This window comes from Coloeus monedula (assembly GCF_965178545.1).
Source record: "Coloeus monedula genome assembly, chromosome: 2".
Classification (NCBI taxonomy): Eukaryota; Metazoa; Chordata; class Aves; order Passeriformes; family Corvidae; genus Coloeus; species Coloeus monedula.
Genome location: NC_138782.1, coordinates 28,237,619 through 28,264,239, shown reverse-complemented (window position 1 = coordinate 28,264,239; position 26,621 = coordinate 28,237,619). Strand labels below are relative to the sequence as shown.

General features: G+C 39.8%; 1 long non-coding RNA gene across 7 annotated transcripts in view; it reads left to right on the top strand.

Annotated features, from left to right (window-relative positions):
* The first annotated feature begins 1,087 nt into the window (after positions 1-1,087).
* Positions 1,088-26,621, top strand: part of LOC309570052 — a 156,482-nt gene continuing 130,948 nt past the window's right edge. For 6 of the 7 annotated variants that reach the window (XR_014226233.1, XR_014226234.1, XR_014226235.1 and 3 more), the window contains exons 1-2: positions 1,093-1,216; positions 23,859-23,921. This is a non-coding gene — a long non-coding RNA (uncharacterized lncRNA). Of the gene's footprint in view, positions 1,217-23,858; positions 23,922-26,621 lie in introns of all 7 variants that reach the window. The other variant, XR_014226232.1, reaches the window with a different exon arrangement.

Sequence of the window (26,621 nt, the reverse complement as noted above, 5' to 3'; positions counted from 1 at the left end):
CTGTTGATAGAAACACAGCTGAAATTTGACCCATTGATAGGTTTTGAACCTGACTATCATATCAGTAGGCTTTGTTGCAATATTTCGTCTAATTCTTGTGATCAATTTCAGGTGAAAAAAACCCCAAATTTTCTTTTTTCAAATATTGTATTATATCTGCTTCTTGCACAACAAGTACATAAATGATTTTTAAAAAACCCACAGTCAAGCACACAATAAAACATTTATTAAGAGGTCTTATACAATATCTTTTTAAAATAAGAAATTTAATGAGATGTCTTGGTGATGGAATGTTCTTTCCTCTGTATTGTTTTCACTAATGTACTGTTAAAAGTGAAGATTAGAGGTTCCAGCTAGCATAAAACTGAAAAACTTGAAATAATTGTTTTGTAAAATTGTAATTCAGAAAGATAAGAAAATTGTAGCTGCTGCCTCTTAACACTGCAGCTAGTAGAGCATCTGGAAATTGGAAAAGAAAGCCATTAACTCAAATGATGCCTTTTATCAGTTGAAGGAAGTGAAATCTTTCAAAAATGGCCTGGAAGAAGTATAAATAAGCATTTAAAAAATTATTAATTTTGCATTTGTGGAGACTGGGATGAGCAGGTCTTATGCCTCAGGATGTGAGGAAAATAACCAACTTAATCACATCAGTATGGTTTAATGGCAAAGTACTTTATAGCCTCAGCAACATCCATTACCTCTTAAATAAGACATTAAATTTCTTGAAAGATTAAATCTGAGTGATAGCAAATGTATCACTGTCATCCAGAAGAAACCACCCTTCCTAAGATTTCCTGGCATTCCTCTCTGCACTCCCCTCACTGCTCAGTGTGAGGGCATCCTGCAGTGAAAGGGTTAAGAATGCACAAGGGTGAGTCTTGTAGCTGAATTTATCTTGGTAACCCAAGATCTTCATGAATGTGGAACACTGTTACTACTGCAGCTATTCTTGTATTGGCTTTCCCACCAAGCCCTGACATGCTTTTGTCCATGTATACTTCTTGAGTTTCACTCCAGGGGGAAGCTTGGGCAGATCAGGTGACAAACAGGCCTCAATCCCTCCCATGCATACTGAATCAAGCTGTTTATATTTTCCACACATCCTGCTTTTGTTATGTTGGAATCTTTATCTCCTTGTACTTTATTATACTCTTGTGTACTAATTAAGAATGCGCATGATTTAAGAATTTTCCTTTGAGAGGAGAAAACAAGTGTAAGTCTTGAATTCTTCTTATTTTTTATTTTTATAATTTAGAATTTAAATAAGCAAGTAGACAAAGGAAAACTGTTCCTTGTGCTCACAAAAATCCAGTGGTCTGATGCATTTAGATGTGGAATCCTTGCAGATCACAAGTGTAGATCTGTAGTATGGGAGGATCATGATGGAATGCTGAACTTTTTCCCCAAGACTTGGCAGTTCCTGTCCTTCCTGGTCTTCCAAGGGGAAGTGAATGCTTCTATGAAGATAGCAATTTATGATCTTTATCATGTGAAAAAATATTAATTTGTTCTATTTGCTGTGGATAGTGGCTCAAAACCTGAATTAGAATATATTGTGGTCTTGGGAGAAAATTGATTTGCATTTTTACAAACAATTTCCCTATCTTGTTCATTTTGCTATATATTGAGCTAAGTGCTAGATCCAGATATGTTCACCAAGGTAGCGTTAAACTACTGTATCCAGCTGGTCTGTCATGGCCTACAGCTCTGCCTTCTCATGGTGCTAGGAGGTACGTGGGTATGAGTTTTAATACCACTGTTAGAGTGATTATTACATATGGGACTGTTTCATTGCATTTGCTTACCCTGGAGTATTGCACTCAAGTGCAACTCGACTAATGTCTAGGAGCACGGTATTTATGAGGTAAAATGAAGAACATTGCATATGCTTAGGCTGGGTTTCAGCTCTTTATTCTTCCAAGTTTGGAAGCTCAGGAAGAAGCCAAACTGGATCAAGCTGTATTGGAACAATACGATGTAAGGTTGAGTTTATAAATTAAACTGATGTTTATAATTTGTGGGATTTGGATTGTAACAGTGCTGTTACTACTCTGATACCTGAAGCAGAATTTTGATAAATTTGAAATCTTCTCTGGTAAGGTAAGGGAATTTTAAGCCAGATTTTATTTAGATGAAATTCCTATTATGCAGAATAAGAACATCCCCAGAAAAAGATCATTATTTTCTTTTAATTATTTGAAATTTACTAGCTTCATTAAAGGGCTTTGGTCAGGACAGCAATCTTTGGGATTGGCTGGATGGGGGAACAGTGGAGGCAGGTGTCATTGTCCTTGGTCCCTCTCCTAAAAATGTGTGCACAAGTGTGTGTTTGTGTCTGTGGATCATCTTGCTTCTTTTGAGGAATCTTTTTTTTAATAGATTTAAGATTCAGTTGTAGAGAGTGATAACTAATCTCCCTGTTATCAATGCAAATCACTACATCTGTCTTTGCAGGCATGAATAAATACTTAGTTAATGTTTATGCCTGAATAAAGAACTTGTACCAAAAATTGTCTTTTAATTTAGCTGGATGGCTCTCTGAAAAAGATATTAATGTCAATATTTAAAAAAATAAATCTTAATACCTAAAAGTGCTGAAATTCAGAGATGTTGAATATCCATTTTTGAAAATGCATAATGGAAGTTTTCTCTATCTCTGGAAAAGCAAACAATAAGCCTAGAAGTCTAACTCTAGGCTTCCAGTTTTAAAAGTAATTGGTACATATTTCCTCACTTTCAAAACTGGTTATCTATTCAGAAGGGAAGTTGTGAATTCGCATATGCTCTCATTCTGAGAGTGAAGTCCTTTGAGATTGGTGGGTGTGAAGTGCTGAAGAGCTGTAACATAGACTTGTTCCAAATGAGCAGAACATTTTTTTTGAGCAGGAGACAGTATTTTTAACCTGCTCCCTCAAAGCTGGAATGATGTTTGCTCAGCTGCTAACATGATTGTGGTGAAAGATACAAATAACATAAAAAGAAAAAGCAAGTGCCTTGGTGAGCCTGATAGTAAATACATCCAACAATGTTACTATTATGAGGACACTTCCTTTTTTGGGAAAAAAAAATGCTACTCAGCACAACATCAGCAGAACTTCCTTTCCTTCCCAATTCTGTGTGAGACGAAACTTCACAATTTACAAGTCTGTGGTCTTTACAGTAAGCTGATATAAGCAATGCTGACTACATGCCTTGCCCAGCAGTGTGTGGTCAAGTGCATGTTAGTAAAGATGAAAACTCTTAGTGGTTTGGCCCAAATTCTTTTGGCTCCATAGGCACTCTTGTGCTGCGTGTCAGAATGGAAGTTGAAATACTCTGAAATCCTACATCTGAGTGCAGTTTTAGACCATAACACCATGAGTGAGAAAGGAAGTTCTCACTCTGCAGGCAGAGATCTTTACTGATTTCTCAGCAACTTGATGTTGCTTGGGGTCGCCTGTCAGTAATATTGTCCTTCTTAGGGTAAAATTTGGCAGACTGATTTGAAAGAAATCCAGCAGAGCACAGCAAGAGAGGGGGGAAATGCCTAAACTCCTGTGCATTTCTCAAGATCAGTCTGGGAAGGTGCCACTGGTCTCAGTCTTCTGCCTCTGTAAATTTCTACCCTCTGAGAATTCTTTGGTGGGATGTTGCTGAGACAAGACCCTCAGCTCTGATTTAACTGCTTGCTCAGCTGTGATGGGTTGCTGAGGTGCCAAGCTCATGGATGATAATATGGGTCTCAATGGTATAAATGCCAGCTAACAATATCAACAAGAGTGAAAATTACACAAAATTTATTCCATTCTCTTTTCCCTAGGAGCAAAAAACCTGAGGTTTGTTCTTTTTCTTATAATTTAAAAACAAAGTCTACTGAAGGCAAGATTCCTTACTCAGTATGATCCTTGTGGTTAATGAATGGAAGTGAAAGCTCCTCAAAGGACTTTCAGCTTTTTATCTTTGCTGAACCTGTTAGCCATGGAGGTCACAAAGAACTTCAATGAACCTGTTTGTCCAGATGGGCTTAACTCATGCTAAAGTTGGGATCTGAGGGCAAAATCACAGTGAGCTTGAGTAGAGTTATCGAAAGGTGTGCTCAGCAAGGGACACCTCTGAGGGCCTGGGCAAACCTCAGTGAGCAGCTGTGGGGGTGTCAGTGTCTCATTCCCTTGGAAATGGAAGTGCTAGGGAGAGTAATGCCCTATGGGCTGATTTTTCACAAGTTGCAGAAACCTGACAACTGATGTTGTGGAATTGTAAAAGTTTGCTTAAAATTTGAGTCCTCACCACTCTGGAACAGCACTTTCTTGCCTTGCTTGGAAAGGGACAGTGGCTTCCCTGTTCTGGAGACCATTAGCAGCTTTGTCTTTCATCATCATGTGCCTAAATGCTGGAGTGAATGTGAAACACTGACTGGCCTTCAGGAACATGAAATCAAAGGGTGGACTGAAGTGGTGAGTGCGAGTGAAGCGTGGGGAGAGAAAGCTGCTCTGGAAGGATGGTGCACAGGCTGTTAAAGACACTTGTGAGATAGAGAGGCTTGTGTATAAATCCCTGGGACAGCTAGCATGCATCTAGTACATTGAGTTGGGTAGTTTAAGTCAGTTGTGCAATCCTAGCTGCTGCACAGTATTTGCAAAACCTTTGTAGGACAAAAAATGAACTTGTGTTGTAAGTAAATTTGAGAATATGTCCTATGGTGCCTGATACTTCCTTCAGAGTCCACATCTACAGGGAGTGCTTTTCAGTCAGCCTATGTCACCTACTCTCCAAGTGCCAACTCCTTTAGGAATTTTCTGTATTAAAAAAACCCCCAAAGCCAAAAAACAACAACCCGCATCCCCAAACAGATAACTCTTTAAAATATGAAAGCTGTTTTGAAAAAGTTGACTACTGATCTGTTTTCTCAAAAGCTCACCATTTAAAAAGTATCTGGCTCATCCCGGCTCTACAGACTCAGGCCCCACAGAGCCTGAACTTAAGAGTAGTAGGAACAGATTTTCAGGTACTGTGAATCAAAGTGGCCCTCCTGACAGAAATGTGTTAGTGCCAGCCTGTGCTGTCTCAGGATTTATGTAAAGCAGGTCCCTTTAATAGAAAGTCAAATCATGTTCTAGAGAGTAATTGCCTTTTGAAACTCAGCTAATGTTTGTGATTTTTTTTTCCACTCTTTAGTTGTTTTGACCTCTTATGTGAACTTGAGTAATGGTGCTGGGGAGGAGGAAAAAAACCTTTAAAAAGAGGAAAGTAACGCAAACCCATCTATTTTGAAATGATATGAAACAGCTGACTTAGTATTGCCAAATTCTTGTTTTAGAGATGATGAACAATTTGTCCCTAATTCCTTCTTTTTTTATTATTTCTTTCAAAAATATTCTTTTATTATTGCAGCTAATGAGAACATGTAAATTCCTGTAAGCCTGTCCTTTTCTGAACAGCTACGTTGTGCTGTTCCTCCAAGAGATGCTGCTTAGACGCTGATGTAGGACTTCTCTGAGCATGTACCCTTCTGCTGTTCTCCCCTGCCTCCCAGCTAATACTTTTTACTCTCTTCTGACCCTTTTGCTGTTGTGAAGGAGCAGAATTGGGTCACAGTTGGCCAGTTAAGTCCTCCTTAGGTGTAAGTGGTGGAGTAACTACTACAGTCTCTCCTCGCAGCCAAGGAAGCAGGAGGGTCTGTTTTGGAAACAAAACGAGCCAACAGCAGTTACATCGTTTTCTGCCAGCTTTCAGCTGGTGCGCAGTTCTGAAGACGCACAAGTTCTTTCATGGCAGGAGCTTAAACAACTGAAGAAGTAATGCAGCAGTCCTTTCTCTCCTCTCAGAATAAACAAATCTTGTGGCACACCCTGATAGCAGCACCAAAACAGTGTGTGACAACTTTTGCCATACTGCTGTGCATGGCAAGGTAGGACTACAAATACCTTAGACTACATGTCCTCTTTCATTTTGTTCCTAGGATCTCAAGGCTTGGCATTGCTGCTCTGCTTCCCAGAGAAAAGACAAAATCATTTTCCCCCTCCCCTTCATCCTTGTTACCTATTTTGGATGGTGGTGTAAAAGCCCTCTCCTTCACCTGCCTCCATTCCCTCTCAGGAATGAAACTGCGCTTAAAGCTTTCCCACATTTCTGAACAGGATTTTCTCTCTCTTCCTTTCATTTGTTAGCTGATAGTTAACTTTTCTTCTCAGCAGTGAACAGTTGCTTCAGTAGTATTCTCCTAGAAGCATAAGGGACTGTATCTAACACTTCTCTGGCAGTACCCAAAGAATTTACAGTTTGAGCCTCTTAAAATGCTTACATCACTTGTTTTTGTCTTTTGCAGAGAACTACTAAGACAATAAAAATAACCTGGGAGCTCTAATTTGCCATTCACTGTCTGACATTTGCATTTCTGTTTCTGTTATGAACCCCAGCCAAGAAGGCTTTAATCACATTCAGGTTTGATTGCTACATCTCACAGATCCAGTAGCTGTTACACATGTTAATGGGAGACTTTCTGCAGCAGGCTTTAGCACAGGCAGAGGAAAATCTTCAGAATCTGGCCTGCTGATTCCTTCTGTTGATAACAGCTTCCTGGGTTTTCCTTCAAAACTTCCAACCTTGTTTTCCATTTCTTTAAATGGGAATTGAATCACTAAACTTTGCAAGAATTTTGAGTCGAGTCAGTTACACTGATAGTGTTTTTGGCATAATTTTTGCACAGATTAATCTGTTCTCACTTGCTTGGGCTAGCATGGGGAGTACTCTGCAGGTTGAGGTGAGTGGATGCAGATTCCAGGGCTCAGCTTCCCTGCCCTGGAATGCCTCTTCACTGCAGCCAGTCTGAACAAGATTCCAGCCCCTGTGGGGAACCGAGGTGTGAGCACAGCTACTGTGAGGTGCTCTTGACACCAATGGCTGGGTCCTCTGCAGTCCATGGAGAGCACACAGAACTGAACAAATTTTTTTTATCTTATTTGTTTCTAAATTTAAAATAGCAACAAACAAAACATGGTTGGACTGTCAGAATTTTGGTTTTGGTCTTGTTCTTTGAAATTTCTAGTAAGACACCCTCATTTCAAGTGAAATGAATTAAAATATTGTCACACCCATAACAATGACATTTTTGGGGGTGACAAATAAAATTGGAAGGTTGTCTCCATATGCCAGAAGGAATCACATGATTCTCTCCAGAGCAGCCTGCAGCCTGAAAATCTTTAGTGTGTAGGGCACACTAGCTAGACATAGACCCATAACCATGGCACATTTTAGAGTGTGTTTAGAAGTGGATAGAAATATTTTGACTCTTTCAGGCTTTCTCAGAAAATATACCTTGTTAACTGAAAATCTTTTAAGTAAGTTTTACTGATGTCACTCCTAAGCATAGCTGTGGAGGGAAAACCAGGATGATGGTATCCCTTAGCTAAAATAGCAGATGCATTATGCATATCAGCTCCAAGAAGGGTAAACATGTGTCCAAGGTCACGGTCTCACCCTTGGCTGACTGAGGTCCTTAGGGGAATTTGGGTTTTGCCAGAGTGTATTTAGAGTCTCTGAGAGTTGCACATCATTCCCCAGGTGCCTCTTGTTTTCTAAAGTCCAGCTTGAGGCTCCATGTTCCAAATTGCCTCTTTCATAATCAGCTTTGGCAGACTGTGCTGCAGAAGTATTCTGTGTTTTAGTGGACCCTCCACACAGGAAAATCCCAACTTACATTCCTGAAAAGAGACTGCAGTTGAGAGGGGTGCTGCAGCAAGTACAGATGTGCATTATCAAGTATTAACAAATTTCTACTGATTTCTGTTTAGAACCAGAGATAAATGCATCTCTAAAAGGTGAATAAAAGGAAAAACTGTTGCATTTTCAGAAGGGAATCAGCTGTTGCACAATTTCAGCTTGTCTTCATTATGGGTGAGAAGAATCTCACCATAGTTTCAGAAACTGCCTTGGAGCATGCAATGTGTTTTTCTTTTCCTCCTTTGTCACTTCCTATCTTTCTGAATAAGCTGCTTCCTGCTACCCCAGAACGGTCAGTGCCACCCCTTAATTTACAGTTAGGAATGCAGACACGAGGGAAGGCGAGGGGATGAAATATGGTGTCAAGTTTGTATCTGCTCACATTTCACACACTAAGGAGACAAGCCCCTTTGGCCAGTTGCCATGGGGAATTTTCTTGCAGAAGTAAATAAGTCAGAACAGAAAGAACTCAGATTCATACTACCCCAGCTGCAGAATGTCATTAAGTCTCAAAGGGTGCTATGTGCATTGTGTGAAAGGAATTTTGTAATCTGGCTGTAACTGTAGTTGCAAAACTGTGTTTGAGTTTAAACCTTTATTTTGAACTTTTAATTATTGGCTTGTTTCTTGCATTTGATTAAAGCATACATTGTCTTATAAATAGTTTCTATTTTTAAACCAGAAAAAGGTTTAGATTAAACATTTCAATAGCAGATGAGTGGTGGTTTTTTGTTTTTTTTTTTGTTTTCTTGTTTCTTCCCATGCCAACTTTGATCTAATCTCCATTTCCTAATTCACTTTTAAAGGATGCTTGAAAAAGGAATTAAATCTACCAGGGCACTCAAAATATCATGTAGATGGCTTTTCATTTTAAAGTGTCATTCATTATCCAACTTTCTGATCCCAGTAATCTTCAGAAACTTGGAGCTAGGAGGGGCTGTTTTCTTTCTCCTCCCTCCCATTTTGTTTTTTTTTCCCTTAAAATGTCTAAGAAGAGAAAGCACAGCCACCTCCCTTCCACTAGCAGGGTTTTATTTCTTCAGTTCTTTTTCAGTGTGAGTTACATGAGTGTGGCATCTGTGAAGTTGGTCCTGGTATATATGGGAGGAGGCTCATGCTGTGTCTTCTTGTTCCAGAGGACAAAATAGCTTCTGTTTTGGTGGAGTGTCTTGTAGTGCTAGTCGCTTTTCTCTGATTTGGTGAAGGAATGGGGAATATGTATGCCTTTAGCACTAATTTTTGAAATAAAACCCATCACCTGAATGAAACAAATATCTACTAGAAAAAGGCATTTTTAAAGTTGCCATTTAGTCGGTTTCTATGCATCTGGAATAATACACAATGGCACAACTTACATGACAGCTTTTCTTTAAGTGGTTTGGATGTTGCCTCTGTGGCAGTAGGTGCCATGAATAGCCTGGAAAAAGGTTGATGCCTGCAGAGCTGCAGACATTAAACCACGGGCTCGTACAGAGCCTTAGTGCATCGAGCAGCCCACGCAAGGCTGTTTTAACCAGGGTGGTCTTTGAACCAACTGATCACTATGACTGTTGTAGTGACTGCAGCACACTTGGATGGCAGCAAGGCAGGAGATATGTCTGCTGACCAAAGCCCAGGGCCCTGGGCCCACATGGCTCCCACACACCTTCCTCTTGCAGAGAGTTATTGCTGTCAGGTCTGCCTTAGACTTGTCATGTCTGAGGAACCAAGGCTTGGCTTCATCACATGCTCCCAGTCTCATGTCCTCCATCTATAATGACCTCTCTTCAACAAAAACTTCAACCTAAGATTTAAACTGCTATGTACTTTGTGGTCAGTGGGTAAAATTCAGGCCAGAGGCTGCCAGCTCCTAAGCATCCCGTGTGACACTTGCTGCCTCTGTCAAACCTTCCCTGCTACCCGGGGAAAGGGAGGTTAGAAATAAAAATACCACCTGGGTGGGAGGCAGAGCACACGTGTGTGTCTGTGTCATCGCCCATTAGCTCCCCGAGCTGCAGTTTGGTGGAACGTGTACCGAGCAGTACGCCAGGAGACAGTACATCCTGCTCCCAGCTCTTTCCCCCGACTATTTTTGTGCTCTCCACAACTGTTATTAAGCAAGACCACAGAGTATTTTTACAGCATAAGCAGAAGAGGTCTATGCTGCATTTTAGGGCTGTGAATCGTCAATAACCCGTGCCGAAATATAGGGATATGTAATGCCTTTATGCAATATGACGAACACGTCCTGGGATACAAAGGAATTTGGATGTTGATAGTATTTTGCAATGTTTGATCAAACAGATTAGTTTGCCTTTGCATCCACCTCTTCTCCTTGTTTCATTTAAAATGCTTCCTATAAAGTTTTCAAAGGGTTTATAATCAGCATTTCTGATAATAGAGTTTTTATTTTACTTTGGTTTTGGTGCAGCAGGAGTTGCATGGGACATCCTGGACTGGGCACAAAGCAGTAATACAACAGATTGCTCTACCTAGGCTAAAAGAACCAAGCAAATGGAAATCTTCTGACCTCAGCGTGGTGTGTCTGAGACTGGGCTTGGATCTCTCCTCTTCTGAGAGTCTCTGCAATGTCATCCTTATTAGAGCTGACAAGCCAAAAAATTTCTTCTGGATTTAATTGCTCTAACTATAATACTGGACACTTGTAAAATTGACAAGTTTTAAGAATGCTTTTGCCCAAAATTTGAGCCAATGTTGCATTTACACCACTGTCTTCTTGGCTGGTTTTCTAAAGAACTTTAATTTTTTTTTGTGCTTAAAATGCATGGCTCTGTATATTGCATGTTTCAGCAGGCTCTGTTGAACTTTAAAGTTAGAAATTTCTATCCTGAGCTATTTCCTATGCACAACTAATTGTTATAGCTGAGTGAGAAACTTTTGTTTTCATTTTTGTATTCCATTTAAGCAACATTTTGAAGTTTTGATGCCCAGTTTAAACCCTTTGGATGACATTAAGTAACTGCATTTACAAGACTCAAAATTTTGAAGGATTACATTTCAACAGGGAGATAGGACAATGTGGGATAGGTGGGTCAGTGCAGTTTGTAGCTTATGAAGGAGGCATCTGAAAACAAGAGGAATTACACAGACTGCATGCTCAGCCCTGTGCTCCTGAGGATGGACATGAGACTGTAACCAGGTGTGCTCTGTAGCATTTCTGCGCCTGTTTTTCATGCTGTGTCAGTCCCTCTATGGAAATTTCTTGGGCTGTTTAGATCTGGAACATATGTAGAAGACAGAATGCTGCCGCCTTTTGAGGATGTAATAGTCAAATTTCTCACTTTTTTGTTTTTTGTAAACCCAAGGTGATATCAGAGTAAGTGATGGGAAAACTTGGCCTTTCATTCCTCAATTTTTTTCTTAGTCTCAGGCCCTTTTGAGTTGTACTCTTGTTTTGTACTGGGGATTACTGTCAATTAAAGCCCAATGTTTGGAAGAAGAGGGGTGGAGGGAAAGAAGGAACTAAATTATCTCTGAGTTATTTGAGTACACTTTTAAAACATGGAGTAAGCACTAAGAGAAAGGAAGTTAATGAGCTATTTTTGTGAGATGAGGCAGACAGTAGATTTTGAGGGGTGGAGCTGGAGTGGCCCATAGCAGACAAAGTTACTGCTGAAGAGCCCTGCTTCCTCTTTTGATATTAACTTATCCCATTTTAAGAGATTTTTTTGTGGGTTTTCAATGTGGCAGCTGATGCAGAGTTAACAAAACCGAGTTAAAATTTCCCGTCGTGTTTATGGTGGATGAAAGCACAGCGTGTCAGGGCTGTGGGGGCAGAGGTGGCTGGAAGAGAGCCCTTGGGAGCAGGCAGCCGGGGGTGGTGGAGACCACCTCTGTGCCCGTGGCACTGCTGGCCCCGCGGAGCTGGGCTGGGCCCGGGTGTTTTACTCCTGTCATTCAAAGTGAGTCACATTGCTGTGGTCATAGAAATAATAATAGAAATTAATACTGGGTTCAGCTGCTGGGTTGAGTATTTATAAGCAGATGAGTGTGTGTGTGAGTGGAGCAAGTTAGGGAGCAACTGCAGAATGGGTCAGCTGGCAGGGTGAGACAGGGGCTGGGCTAAGCATCACCCAGGTGTGGGAGTGGGGTGAGCAGCAGGGTGTGTGTTTAGCTTCCTAGGATTGCACAAATGCATGGGGATGAATAAGTTTTGTACAAAACTTTCAAGTTCCTCTTTGACCCTTTCTGTAAGATGCAGGATTCTGAAATCCTGCTTCTTGCTATGCATTTGTTTTCTTCTCTAAGGAAGAAATACTCCTGGAGGTGTATGAATGGAAGTCTTGGTCCATGCCCCAGTCCTTCTCTGTGGTGTGGCTGGGGGCAAGGACCTTCTTCCTCAGGAGGCAGACAGCTCTGCTCTATCTCCTCTCCACCTTTGACACAGGAGTAGGAATAGCAAATCCCAGACTCTTCAGCTTTCCTTTCCAGCCACACCCTTTTCCCTTTCTTGCAGGAGAAGCAAGCCTCAGCCCCTTTGCAGAAATCTGCAGCCTTGCCAGGCTCCCCTCTTTCTCCCTCTATCACCTGACCAGTGCTGCTGCCAAACTTCTGTCATCCTTGCAGAGAGAACAAGATATTTTTTTCACTGAAGCAGCAGATTTGGGTTTTGCCTGCACACCCATTATGGTTGCTCTGGCTCTGCGCCTGTCCTGGGTGCACTTCAGAATTTCTCCAGGCTCCCCATGTGGTGCCAGCTCCATGGGTGGCCTGGAGAAGATGGGTCAGTCTGGGAGTGAGGACGGCTGCTTGTGCTTTGCTAGGAAAGGTCCTGACCGTGGTGGGTAAGCCCCTGTGGGGAAAGTGTCATCTGCCAGCAGATTCTCAGTGCGGTCTCCTGCTCGGAGCAGTGCAATGCGGAGTCCAGAGTGTGGGGATGGGATTTAACACTGACTTTTGCTGCCCTGGCTTGGACTGTCTGTCCTTTGCTCTTTGTAGTCTTTGCTGCCAGTTTTTTGAGACCTTGAGATTTTTTGTCAGTTGAGAAAAATCAGGGCTAATTTAGGTAGATCTTTTGTGTAAGCACTACTCAGGATGTGTTTAGCTGAATGGCACTGGTTTTTTTTACCTCCACCAGGCTTTCTCTTTCACAGATGTGAAACCTTTCGTTGTCCCTTTCAAGAAATGCCACAGTGTTATTCAGAGTTGTTAGATTACCGTTGTGAGTAAGGATTTTTGATGCGATGCCTCAATATGGATTTGACAACATCCAACAACTTGTGATAACAGTTGCACACAATCCAAAGTGGCTCATTATGTTGGCTGGGAAAGAAAGAGTGGTGGTGGTGTTGTCTTGCTTTTCCTGCACCCCAGGAATTAAAGAAACTGGAAAGGGGCTGTATGGATTTTATATAACAAGTTAATGTTTTAAACATTTCTCTGTTTGTCTGGAATATGAGCTACCAGTACTTTTGTTGTTATTGTTGCTAGGTTACATACAAGTGTTTCTTTATGAAGTGACACCCTTAAAAAAAGCCTCCACTGTTTTGAAAGATTTTGCTGAATCTTTTCTCCTTTTCAAAAATTTTTTTTAATCCTGCTCCCCTCTTTCTTCCCTGCACTTCCTCCCCAGGGAAAAGGGAGATCATAGAAAATGATTCTGTGGCAATAAGTCTAGAAATAGCAAATGATGATAAAGAAGAAACACAAACGTTTGGCTTCGGTTAGGACTGATTAGGATTGCTCTGATGTGTTGTAATTTTTGTGCACTCATCTTTACACAGATGCATCATCCAGCAGGGTGCATTTTTCATTGTGCATGCTGATCTCTTCAGTGCATGCCAGACCTCTGGAAAGTACCACAGTTTTTACTCCATGACAACATGTGAGTCCTAAGTAGATCAACTTTTAGGGAATATTTTTGTTCGTTTTGACGGTGGAGAAGTCACTGCTGTTGTAAGTAATGGCTGCCCATTTTAATGTGGGGAGTGTTGGTTAGGGTGGCTAAAAGATCTGACTTCTGAAAATATTTCTGAAGCAAGTGAGCCAAGCTTCATCCTGGCTAAACCCGCATAACTTCCCAGCATTAGTGCTGCAGGAGCAGAGAGCCTGCAAGCAGCTGGTCCCTGTCAGGGGGGACAGCAGAGCCAGCCAGAGGAGACAGAGAGCTCAAAGCATCTTTCCTCCAGGCACCCACTCTCCCAACGGGGCTCTGAGCTTTTTCCACCTTGTCTTCCAAAAGGTCTGCTGGTATATGGGGCAATAGTCCTGAGTATGTGCCTGCTAAAAATATTATGAAAAGTGTGAGAGATGGCCAGGTGATCTGGGCAGCGTCACTGACACACTGGAGAATGAGCTTGGAGGGAACGAAAGCAGGGTGCTGGCTCTCTTAACAAGACTGAATTTGTTTTTCCATAGCCCTTTGAAATCCTTCTGGGCAGAGGCTTTTAACGGCGATGTGCTTTGGAGGAAACATAAAGCAACTTATGGTTAGGTTACATTATAGGTTCAAACAGGATATGTATCAAATACCTGGAAGGAAAGTATGACGATTTTGGATTGTTGGGCAGCCCAGATTTTGCACAGAAATGCCATTTCAAAGCTCCAAGGCAGACACAACAGTTTTCCTGAAATAATACCAGCAGTAATCCCTTCAAATATCCCCAAGTGTATTGGCTCACTCATGTTTTAAAATTCTTTCTCAGTTTTTTTATAAAAACTTGCATATTTCTCTCCTCTTCACCATATGAAAATCTTCTAAGAATTTTTTATGAGCTTTTGTAGACTTCAGAATAAGCCTTCCTTCCCCTCCCCTTCCTTACTTTCTAATCCAATTTAGTCAGATAGTTACTTCAAATCCCTTGGAGGCCTGTAGTTTGTTCATTCTCCCACAGTGCTGAGATTTCCCTCCAGCCCAGCTGGCAGGAGTTTTTAGAAATAACAATATCTCAGGGGGAAGGAGCTGAAGATTGAATGGGGTCTTTTGTCCAGGTCTCTATGAAGCCAGATTAATTATGCATTGCAGAACACAGTTTAAAGCTCTGAATTAGGTCCTCATTGCAATGAAAGGAGAGCACAGGCTTGAAAACTGAAAGAATTCCCATTTCTATCAGAGGGACAGACATATAATGACTGAAAGCAGGAAGAATTTTTGAAAATTGCAATTAAACAGTATTTTGTATTTACCACTCAGTACCAGTTGTCTTAAGCATTTACAAAAGTGATTCTTTGACATTTTTTCACATGATCACTCCATAGGTGGCTGGACTTTGAGGATTTTCAAGTCTTTTCTGTGTTACTAGGCTACTCTTGAAAGTACTTGTGCTTTGATGAATGAGAGGGGATTTTTTTTGGCCAGCACTTACCTGAATAGAGGTCTTTAAAGCCTCAGCAGTACAATTAGCAGTCGGTCAGATGATACTGATGGTACAGGAAAAAAGCGAATGGTTTTCTCCTTTACTTCTGGGGATTTTCTAAAGCTGCCTGACCCAGTGTGATGTGCAATAACAACATTTTTCTTGGTTTTCTAATGCACTTTAATTCCAGTTTGAGGAAAGTAAAACTCTTTCGTGGATAATAAGTCCATAATGCTATACAGCTGCCAAATAAAAAGTTGTCCACAGGCATTTGTATTCATAAGGGCTCTTTCTGTCAGGGTGGGAGACTGTGCTTTGAAGGGGACTGGGGCCAAAAGAGGGATAAGGAAAAGGTTAGCTATGAAACCTCTTACTCTAGAAAATCATAGTACTTTTAGATATGAACAAAATGGGATGGATGGAGTGTGAGCAAAATAAACTGATTATTTTCCTTTTTATCATCTCCTTGAAATTCCATGTATGGAATAACATGCTGCAAAATAACTCTACCATAATGAACTCTGCAGTTCAATAATTTTATTTAAAGATTACAAACTGTAAACATCCAAAGAGATAACCAAATGCATACTTAGAAAGATAGCAGTGTTTTGGGACTGAGTAAATAATTTACTGAATCACACTAGAAAATCTGTAAGCAGAGGCTTAGTGTGGAAGTAATTTGATACAAATATTATGCAGGAGAGACGTTTTTACAGACCAAGCACACATTAATGAAAATTAATAATGTGTTTGGTCAGTGTTCGAGGCACACGGTTCATCCTAGATTGTCTCCATGTTGCTTCTCTAGAGGTGCAGAGAGTTAACTGAGAGCTGTGTTGACCAAAAGCAATTGCTGCTGGCAGGGAGTGGAGGAATGGGCACCTTTGGCAATGGTCTCCTCTAGGTTGCCTTGAAAAAGGCAGAGTGAACATGGCTGGGTAAGAACAGCTCCCAACTGGTGTGCAGTTATGGAGAAGCTGCCTCCGGTTGGCCTAATCCAGAGTCACCTCAGGTTGCTCTACTTTATAGTGTCAGAATGGGACTGGTTGAGAGAGAGTGAGAAGCGCACTGTAATGTCTTGCAAAGGCACGTGCAAGGAGTTTACCTTGTACCCCTGCTTCTCTTTGCTGCTGCTTTGGGTCTGTTTTGCTCTTTTGCAACAAGAGCTGAAGAGCCTTGTTTTTCTCCTCTCTTTGCTTGTCCTGGAATGAACCAGCTGAAGTAATTAGTACTTCCCAAGTTTTTTCCAAAACTCGAATAGAAATAAGGTTTCTGTGATTTGAAAGAAATGCGAGTGTTTCCTATCGTCATTTCATTTGCAAGCATCTATGCCAAGGAAGGATGGGAATAGCTCCCACTGACTTGAAGTGCTTGATGAATAAATGCTCCAGAGAAGGTAGTGGCAGGGCTGGAAATACCCAGGTCTGCAGCAGTGGTCTAGCTCTTAATATCTGCTATTTGAACCTTCTCATCACAGGTTTTGGATCACACACCAGCTCTGTCCAGGTGGTCTCTAGAAAATAAGAACAAAAGTCAGGTTTGTCTGGTAACTTGCAGAGTAATGGTAGGGCTCACCACACTACTTACAATGCTGTGTGCAAAAATCTTTTCCATGTCACTGATCTTGCAACAAAAACAAAAGTTCTTTTGGAGGAAGGAATACGTGGACAGGTACAGCTGTCCACAGCCTTTCCCAACAAAACATCTTTGTTATAAAGCTGAACAAAATGAAACAAAATGTATGGCAAAGTGTCAGCTTTGATCTGCCAGTAGAGGTGAAAAAGGTTTGCTGCGGAAATGTGCCTCTTTTTAAGGAAACCCTTCAAATTGTCTGCAACACAGCCTACCTCGTGCTAGTCTGCTTGTGAGTTGCTGTAGCCAAGAACCTGGGAGTCTCACTTAGAGCCAGGAGGTCTAAGGACTTCCAGGTCTCTGTTGGTGAGTCTGCAGGCTTGGGCTTAACTTCCTGGGGCCACAGGATAGCTGGGCTGAGAGTGAAAGAAAGGATTTCACAGTCTTCCAGAAGAGTGTGTTGCATGGTGAATCTCAATTTGAAAGTCTGTGCATAAGAAAAATACTTTCATTAAAATAAAATAAAAATAAATGTATTAATCTTTCTGCCTTGAACTTAGCATTAATAAAAACTGGAAAGATAATGAAGTTAATGCCAGGGCTAGGAGTACAGTGTCAGATTTTCACCTTTGGATGCCCATTATCTAAAACATTCCGAACAATCCTGTCAAAAGCACTCAAGTGAGTATATCTAATTTATTTAATTCCTTTCCTCCTCAGACTTCAGCTCTTACACATTTGGAGAAGTTTTGAGTTTTTCCAGCAGAAGATCAGACATGTTTTAGGATTCATAAAAATATTACTTAAAAAAATTAACTGTTTACTTTTGACAATCCTGTTTATCTAGTGTGAATTTCTGTTCAGATATTTTTCTGTCATTCTTCTTGTTGTCCAATGGAAAGAAAAACTAAGTAGAAAAACCCCTATAATGTCTGAAAGTGACCAATGTAAATCCTTAATATCAATAATGTTATTATAAAGCTGAGGACAAGAATTCTGTTCATCAAAATTACACAAAGTTAAAACCAGCAGACCAGCATTGTCACAATGACTGATACACAGTTATCTCTGTTAGTGGGAGATAAGGAAAGTTTTTAATCATAGTTGTTTTTTTCCTCCTCTAAGTGGGCCTTGACTTTATTTCCCTAAGCCCTCCCGGGACAGTTTCAGGTGATCTAAAAATGCCAAGTTTTGTCTAGTTTTACTGTAAAATCTGGGATCTTCAACACTTGAAAAGCTGACATAGCCCTATGTGTGGAAGTAGAGGCTCAGCTGCGTTTCAGCAGTTTTGGCTCAAATAATCCTTGTGTCTTAGCTGGAGTATTTGCTTTCATGTCAAGAACCATGCTGCCGCCACTCAAACCTTTCAGGGTTTTGTTTTTTTGAGCTGAGAGACTTTTATGCATTTTGCTCTTACTGGAATAGTTTAGTTTCTGAGTTCTGCATATGTGCATTTGTAAAGAAATCAAATATTACAGCTGGAAACTGTGAGATCAGCCTTGTCACTGCTCTGGCCTCCCATTTACCGTGAAAACAAACACAGTTCTCTTCTCATGTCTGCCAGCAGGAAGGGGGTGGGGAGGCAGGCAGAAAGGCAGAGGAAAGTTTTTTCTTCAAAAAGGAAGAAGGTCAACTATTTTGGGAAGCTAAAAGCTCTCAGCAATTAGAAGAATTCTTTTCTCTGCACTGTGATTAGAGAAGTCTGCAGGCAAGCAGTAATTGCTGCAAACAGTAGAGCCTTGCAGATGGACGAGAGGTAAATGCATCCCTTTGCCTTTGCAGAAACATGTCTTTGCAGAGGATGAAGTGGATAATGCACATTTTGCTGTGCCAACAGTTAAATTATAACACAGAGTCTATAAATCTCTGTGCTGGCTAAATCAGTTCTTCAGGTACAGTCAGTCAGCTGATGTGCTCAAGGCAAGAACTGCGTGGCTGATTTCTACCCCCTGCTTCTGACATCTCTGCGGGACTCACTGTGTTTCTTAAGGCTGTATCCACCTAAGACAGGGAAAGAAACAGACCTTGGATAAATTCTTACCCGCAAGACGCAAAACAATGAAAAATTTTAATTCAAAACTTAAAAACCCCAAATTCTTAAGCTAAGATGTGCTGTGATTTCCTGAAGAAACTGCAGAATAACTTTTTAATGTGGCTTTGTTTTGGAGCCCTTGAGCTAGTCCCACATCTTACCATGAATTCAGTGTCTCTGCACTCTTCTGGCAAGCAGACCCTCAAAGGAGTCCATCCAGAAAATTGCAGACATGTTCCTCATTACTCTCTTGAATGTGTTTGTGAGTGTCCTTAATTTCTTCAGGTTTCACCTCATTCCAATCAATAGTTAGAAAACCAGTACAGGGTAGAATCTAAAAAGCATATTTTTGAAATGACCTATTAAGTCATCTGGTCTTCTGTTCTGCTAGTTTTCATGCAATGAAAACTCCCTCATATTTTTAAGACATTTTCCCAAAGCCTGATACTTTTTGTTCAATAACTTTTTTGTCTGTAGAGTTATTACTTTTCTCTGCCTACAGCTGAAATTTGCTGCCTTCATTCTTGGTGTTTACATTGCAAATACTATCAGACTGCTGTTTACAGTCCTTTCTCTGAGAGCTCTTAGATGTGCTATAAATGTGTTTATACAGAAAAGTAAAGTAGTAATCTATTACAAAGCATTGCTTGGCTCAGAAACTTCCCTAGTTTTCATCATATGGTTCTGGAAATCTGATGCTCAGCTGACTGTAGTGTTCCATGTAGGATCATATGGGAACTGTATTAATTGTTAGAATGCCCAGTCTGCACTCTTTCCAGATGCATATGTGCATTCAGCAGAGAGTTGTATTGATCTTTGCAGCTGTGTTGCAAGCTGTTGGTTATTGGCTGTCTGCAATCCCTCCTAGGTGTCCTTTGTTCTTCATTCCTTGAGTTTTTCATCTGATTTTGGACATACGTGAGGACATTCTTCCAGATGGAGTCAACCTTTGTGCAGTCTTCTAGTGGCTGTGCCTCCTTTTTTGCTCAGCAGTATCTGTGGAAAGCATGTTTCCACTTGCCCACATCCTTTAGGAAGAACTGTTACACAGAAAGAATTTGGCTCTCCTCTCCATACTTTCAAAGAGGGTTTAGCAGAATACCTAGTAAAGAGATTCAGATCATGCTGCTCAAAGTACCTTTCCACTGCTTGCCAGAACTGGGTGCCTCAATGTAGGCACATCCCAGAGTCCTCAACACCAGAAGGGAGCTCATAGCCTTTGTCTTCACTGGAGCTCCTCCTGCAGCATTCATGATTTTCTCAACCACTGGAGTAACTATTTCCTTTCTCCATCTTGAAGATAAAATAATTCCTACTCAGAATGTACTTTAACTGAGCTTTGTGATGTCCTCTCCATTTCCCTGCAATACCATGCCTGTTCACTGGCTTTACAGGCAGCTACTGCTGTATTTGGAGAGGAACACAGTGAGGAAGGGCCAGAAAGAATCCTGAGAGAAAGATCCTTTCCTAGCATTGGGTGTGCACAGTCTTCTCAGGCCAGATATGTAGCAGCCTTTTCTTCCCCACTTCCCATAGTTATAACCATCAGTTCTGTTTCAGACATGGTGTTAAGAGAAAGATTTCTTTCACTACTGACTTTGTTATAATATTTCCAACCTTTGCAGACCAAGCTGAGATAATATTTGCAGCATCACTGTGTTAAAAGTTATTTTTATGCTTTATTGCTGTCATTAAATTTTTAAACATATATAGTACTTAAAATTTTATTTTATTTTTATTAAAAATTCATGTGTCTTCTGTAGCATTTTTTTGCCAATAGTAACATGGAATGGAAGGGGAAAAAAATTTTTTTGGGAAATCTGGTGTGTCCGTCTCCTGAGACGGCTGTTTTGTTTCTGTCCCCTTGATATCACATACCCTCATTGCAGAGAGTTAGAATACTTTGAACGCTAAGGGGATGGAAAGAGGAGGGGGAGATTTTGGCCAACAGTCAGAGACTTGCCTCAAGTCTTTCATCTGACAATGCTTGTGCCTCTCCTGTGCTAATCACAAGATCATTAGATTATCTAGGAAGACAATTAATGAAGCTGATACTAGCCACAAAGTTTTCTGTCACATGTTGAGATTACAGTGAATTTGTCAGTTCCTGCATAATGAGTTTAAATTGCCAGTTCATTGGGATGCATAATTATTCTGCTTTGAGATAATTCTCTTATTTTTTGTGTGTCTTTCTGGTGGAACTGGTACTTTCTGTATCTAGGAGTACTAGTGGAAACAGTACTGCACTGGAGTACTAGGAGTACTACTGGGAGGTCTTGGGGAAGATCTAGCCAAAGGTTTAAAAATGGCTATTACTATAACCCAAAACATTTATTCTTTCATTGCTCATCCTCTCTTCTCAGATGTCATTCTATGAATGCAGTATGACACATCAAAAAAACCCAATGAAGCTGTCCAACAAATATTTGTTCACAGTAGGTGCATGATTCATGAGGTGGTGTTCTGCCAGCATACAGACATGTTTTTTTGTCCTGTTTATTATTAACTACTTGGAATCTTATAAACTTCTCTAATATTGCACTTCTTCAGTGTTTATTTTGGAGAATGCCGATTTTCCTTTATTTTAGATGCTATAAACAACGAAATGTCACGAATCACTATGCCATAGGGACTGGTATAGTTAATGTTTTTAATAGAAGTCACTGGCATCCATAAGTTTTTTTCTCACAAATGGGTGGAGATTTAGGGTGGGTTTTCTTACCATGGCCTAGGAAGGTTCATGGTGTAAGTCTAAGCCCAATCCTAAGTGAAGTTCCAATTAGTAAAAGTAAAATGCATTTCACCTACACTTAAAGGTCTAAATTTGACGTTAGATGCTCATGAGTGATTTTCTTTTTTAGCTTTCCTTTTTCATTAATAGAAAAAGCCTGTATTCAGGGAGTGATTCATCTGAACTATGTAAACTACCTAAAATTAGGATGAGATAATTCATCTCTGGTAGCCCCTAATTTTTTTCTGATGAATAGGGTGCAGGAATCCTAGATGAGATTTAGAGGCTATATGCAGCTTTTTCAAAGGTAAAAGCAGATGGGATGAATCTTGCCAAAAAGAAAGACCGCTGTAGCATTCAAACAAATATCAACTCTACTAAAATACCTTCTACTACTCTGACATGGAGTGAGACTTAAAGACAAATGAACAGACATACCACTGACATGCTTTTTAGCACATATTTCTGAGGAATGTAGAAGGATTAAATTAAAGCTATGGCCCTGAATGAAAAAGAAGTCTTCTCGATTCAACAGAAGTACAAGCACAACTGTGCCTTATAACTCATTGACTAGTTGCACAAAATCACTGTGATTGATTTGGAATGTAGAATAATGTAGGGCCACAAGTCTGGTGATGGTTCTTGTATTGCTACTTTCTGAATGTGCAGAAGCTGCAGTTTAGAAGAAATTTTAGGGAAAAACTCCTGTTTTCAAAAACAAGCCTGAAGCTTCACCAGGGAATGATTCTCTGTCCTGATGAAAATCCTTGCAGTGAACCTTAACTGACGGTGCTGAGAAATTGAGTGGAGCAAATTTCTATTTTCACTACTTTCACTACAGTGATTTCCACCAGTCACCCAGCTTTCCGAAATCCATTCCCTTTTTTGGCTGTAGAGCAAATGGTCTGTGTTTTCTGAAATTGAAGTTAGACCTTAAGAACATGTTCTAGTCATGTTTTGGTGATTAGGTACTGAAATATATTATCTTCCTTCAGTAACAATTTTACAAATGTCCAGGGTCCTGTCTCTCTATGACTGCTGCTGAAGTCAATGGTACCAGTCAGAAAGTGGTTTCTTGCAAAGGGTTTATTTCAGAAAATTTTCTTCACTCTGGTTTATAAGGTCGTAACTTGCTTTCTAACTCATGTGAACTTCTGAGCTGGTTAATTGCTGTTTTGCATAGAAGTATTTTAAATGAATAAACGGTTTCATTCTTTTCTCACTTCAGATCAATACTGACATGATTTCTGTTTGGTAGTAGTGTCAATGCCACTAGGCCCAGGAATACCATAGGCCTTGTTCAAATTCAGACAAATTCAAGCATACCAGGCAAGATTTCAAGTATTAGTTAACATCATATTATAACTGTTGCAGCTAATCAACAATTTTTTCAAAATATACTCCAGAACTTGTATTTAGGACTTGAAAAATTTGTTGGTGTTTTAGATTGTATGCAGTAACTGTGTTTTTGTGTTTTTTTTGCTTTGCAAAGACAACAAAGTCCTTAGCAAATTGTGTTTTTATGTAGATTCGTAGGCAATTGGCACAATTTTGCAAAGCATGTACACCATAATGAATCATTAAGATTTCAAAGTTTAATGCACTGGAGGGAGAAAAGAAACCAAATTATATAAGACTTTGGAGCAATAAATATTTTGCTTATGGTGTCACACTCAGTGACTGTAAGTTACAAATCAGGATTTCTATTCTTTGCTTATGCAGCTGCTGCTTTTACATGTTTCATTCACAATGTTTTTTCATGAAGCAGCAAGCTGGCACTTGCCATGATTTCTGTTCATTTTTCTCAGAGCTCTAGATTGGAACGACACAGCCCATGAACCGTATTTGAATCTGTGAGCTGTGTTTGATTTCTGTAGGCATAGGTCCAAAATCGGTATAGCTCTGTGGTGTTTTGATCTGAAAAAATGCAAAGCATTTTTGAAAGAGGTTGGTACCATTAGCCCTATTTTACAGATATAAAAACTGAAGCAGGTCTTGTATAGCCTTGTGACCTTGTGACCAGTTAAACAGTATTGCCTGGTTTTCACTGGGAACTTATGAAACAGGACTCATGAGGTTTTTGAAGTGGTTGTGGGATTTGAGGTCTGAGTTATGCTAGGCAGTTCTTGTGTTTTGTTTAATTTCTAAGGTATTTCTTATAACTAGATCTTAAACCTGTAGCACTTGACTGCTGTTGCTGATTGTCTTGGGAAGATGGTCAATGTTTCTGCGCCTCAAAGTGGTATAAATTATTGATGTTACCTTCACTGCAAGAATTAAGTAATATTTCGAGTTACTAAAGTGAAAAGAACTTTGATTATAATTTATCCATCCACGTTTAATATTGGTAAGTTTAAGTTCTTTTATACTGAAAAAAAGGGTAATTTTCCTCCACATATATATCTTGAGACTTGTTAGACCACAAATAATTAGAGCAGAAGTACTTGTGATTTTTGGCCAACTGAGAATTGAAGATTGAATTTTTAAAAACAAACTGTGCCTGATAACTCTCATCCCTTGTTCCTAGGATTCATCATTTCAACTTGAGGAAACTAGAATGGACAAATAAACAAAATCCCCAAAATTTAAGGTAAAAACAATTGAAGAAAAAGTTCTTTGTAAATGTACGATAATTATTTGAAAACTAATTTTGTCTGATAGAATAATAGGACTTTCTGTTGCTGTTTTAAAAATAATTTTTATATTCTTCAATTTTAATTTCCTTTATTTCAACACACATGATGAGATGCCCTGAGATTTACATGTGCATATTTTATCAGTCAATTTAATTGTGCTTTGAAGGTTTCTATCTATACATTTTTCCAGTACCTTACAAATCCTTACTTTAAATACATTTTACCCAGATATCCTTACTCCAAATGTCTGTGTTGAAGTCTGCTGAAAGAAATGGGAATCTTTTCAAGGACTGTCATGGATCAAACCTCCCAAAGATACTTTGGTGAAAATTTTGTATTTACTTAGACACAATGATATGAATAAATGTTCATTTTCTTAAAGAATGAGCTGTTTGTTAAGTGTATTAGCAACTACAATGGAAACAGAGTCACAAGGAAGCAGAGTTTGATAGGGTTTTGAGTTCAAGCCTCCATTTTGAGGAGATATTTGGTACAGGTATTTTACACTAATTCTGACTCTTATTGCAATTTTATTTATGTTTATTTCTTCTATTTAAATTTAACCAAGGAAGTAGATTTTTATTATTTACCTGCTGAAATACATTGACTAATATTTATACATTCATGTACTGGCATAAAACCTCCAATGAATACAGATTGAAAGAGCTGTCCTGCATTATTTCCTCTTTATGCACTCTAATTTAGAGCCCTTAATACTTACATGCTCTTATCCATCTGTCTGATTGATTTTAATGATATGAAAGTGACAGAGTGGCCGCAAATGAAATTCCTCACTCAGAAAGTCACCCAATAATTATTTCTGTGAAAAATTGGAAAATTTTCCTGAAAAGTGCCTCAAATGATTTCATTAGGACTAAATACATTTCTGGGAAAAATATTGCTCTGAAGTGTAGGTCTTTATTCTCAAAATTAAGTCAGAAAAGCTATTTTATCAATACTCCATTTTGATGAATATATTTTGTTTGTAAACCCAGTGTTTCTTTTGGACTTGCCAAAGAAATGAGTTTTTTCCAAATGATAAGAAAGGAAAAACAGCTTGTTTCAGAGGTAGAGGAGGGGCAAAACTATGTTTCCTCCTCTATTTTTCTTCTCCTCTAGCAAAAGCCAGTGAAGGAGCTTAGGGAAGGGAAGAGACTCCTTAAGAAATAAGCAGAGATTGTTGGGAGGGAGGGAGAAGAGATTGAGGGAAAGCACAAAATGCTGCCATTGGAGGGGGCCAAAACAGCTGAATCAGGGTGATATAGACTTTTCATTATCAGAAACAATTGCTCCAGCAAGAACAGCATGGGACTTCATGAAATGTTTTTGAACTCAGATTCCTGATAGGAGCACATTACATAACTTGTGCTTTGTGAGCGCTGGCAACTGGCAACCTACAGAAAGACACAGCCAGAAGCAATGTGCTCAGCTGTTTGCTTTTTTTAAAAAAATCACCTATATCTGGGCCAAGAATTAAACAGACAAGCCTATCTTTACCCTTCTCCCTGCCCCCTTCATCAACAGAAGCCTGGTTTTCATCACAGATTAATAAACGAAACCTTCTATCATTTTACTGTGCTTCCCACAGCCTTTTGCTAGGAGTTAACAATGCTTCGAGTCAACATTGCCATAGTGCCTGAAATGTCTTTGTATGTTTGTTCACTTGAAAGAGTTGTAGCAATGGGATTAGAGAAAGGCTTTTAACCCATCAGTGCGTACAGCCTCAAGAACATTGGGATGGTTTTGTTTGAGTTTGGTTTGACAAAAATCTGTTAGGGAACTGTCTTGCTTTTTAGTCTTTTATAATAACAATAATTTTTTTAAAAAAGAGCCCATGTTATATATTCAACTGTCTCCCAAAGTGATTATTTGTATCATTTGCTGTTAAGGAAATATGTCTAAGTGCTGAGGAATTCTAATTAAAGAGGCTCAGCTGGAACAAATAGCTGTAGGATTTCACAATACTGTTCTGAAATTATTGGCAGGCCCAGAAGCCAGGGAAATTCTTGAATTTTGGGGTTTTACCATGGTGGACATGGCCACTAAATCTTATTTATTTGTTTTCAAATCAATGGGTTTGTAGACCATGTGATTTCACAATTGCTGCCAGTGGTTGTTCCTCTTTCTTACTTTCTCTTCCATCTGCCCTAAAAGAGATGCAATTTTAGCCAAGCAAGCAGAAACTCTTCCACATTTCTAAGAGAAGTGTTTATGGGACTAAACATGATAGAATTTCCTTGGGTTCAGATGGGTTATGAGAAAAAATTTGGTTATTTTCCTTGGAGGTAGGGGCAATTCTGCTGAACCCTTGAGGGGAACCGCATTGTCGGTATTTACTGAATCTGTGAAAATTTAACAGTAAAATCACCTATTAATTTCTGCTGTAATATATAATTTTCTGTGCAGTATGCTCATCAAAAACCAAGTTAAAACTTTTCCGTTGTGTAACTCTAATTCCCTGTTTATATGGTAAACACTTCTCTGTTTTGCTTTCCAAGGGCCATCATTCCCTGCCTGCCTAATCTGCTGTTGCTAACAAAAATGACAGTAGCAAACTGCGGAGGAACAACCTTCTCTGGCCCTTTGTTTTCACTGTGCCAGGTGAACACATGTTTTTTTTCCCCTTCGCCTTCCCTCTTTTCTCCTTTTCAGAG